The sequence below is a fragment of the Sinocyclocheilus rhinocerous genome, unplaced genomic scaffold (genome assembly GCF_001515625.1).
Source record: "Sinocyclocheilus rhinocerous isolate Xijiao unplaced genomic scaffold, SAMN03320098_v1.1 scaffold3238, whole genome shotgun sequence".
NCBI lineage: Eukaryota > Metazoa > Chordata > Actinopteri > Cypriniformes > Cyprinidae > Sinocyclocheilus > Sinocyclocheilus rhinocerous.
Genome location: NW_015627914.1, coordinates 49,750 through 50,866, shown reverse-complemented (window position 1 = coordinate 50,866; position 1,117 = coordinate 49,750).

Genomic DNA, 1,117 nt, shown 5'->3' with positions numbered 1-1,117 from the left:
TCAAAAGAGTTTTTGTAATATTTGATATATTTTAGATTTTATGAGTTGTATCTCCCAGGACACGTTGCCCTTTTAGGGTATAAAAAACAGTCAAAGTCATCAATAATTCTATGATTTATTTGATGCAAACAAATATGGGATATTCCAAATATGCTTCATGTATGACATGTCTAAGTGTCCTAAAATTGAGACATAGACATATTTTGCATTTTTACATTTTTTAACGGTCTCATCTTTATCCTCATGGGTGGGCAATTCCAACCCTTGAGTTCCACTGTCCTGCACGGTTTAGCTCCATCCCTAAACAATCATATAATGTAATTTATGTAACACATATCATTTTTTTATGTAATCCTGAAGACTTTAGTCAGATTTTTCAGATGTTTGATCAGGGTTGGAGCTAAGCGCTGCAGGATGGTGGCCCTCCAGGAGCAGGATTGGACACCCCTGATCTACCATAAAATGAGCTGTGTGAAACCCTGCAAGAGAAAAATCTAGTTAAAAATGCAAAGATGTGTAGTCATCTAAATGTAATATTATCCATTTTACATGCAAATATTCACATTACAATTTTTTAAACTCAAAATAAATAGAAAGGGGACTGTATACAGGGGGGCTAGAGGCCAGAAAGTCCAATCCTGCTCCTGGAGGGCCACCATCCTATAAGGCTCTTCCCTAAGGGCCCCTGGCCCTGGAATGCTTACCTGCTCTCCTTGATGCGATTTATTACCCCCATCCACCCCCCACCCCACTTCTCTAAGATACTTTTTTTATCCTTTTTTTATCAAGGGGCTCCACCTTGTATTTTATGTGATTTCTGTGACTTCTGTGTATTTTCTGTGTATTTTCCTCACCCCCTCCCACCCCCCATAACCACCAAGGGGGAATGCCAAACCCCCTCAAAACACCCCACCCCTCACACACTTACCACACCATACCACCCCAGAATTCACAATAATGAAATAACCAGAACTGGGAGCACAATTTACTTTGTGACACCATTCATTGTCAATATTGAGGATAATCTTTTTTTATACCCTAAACAGGCAATGTATCTCAGGAGATATGCATATTTAAAAATGCGATAAAAAAAACAACACAAACAACATATGACTTC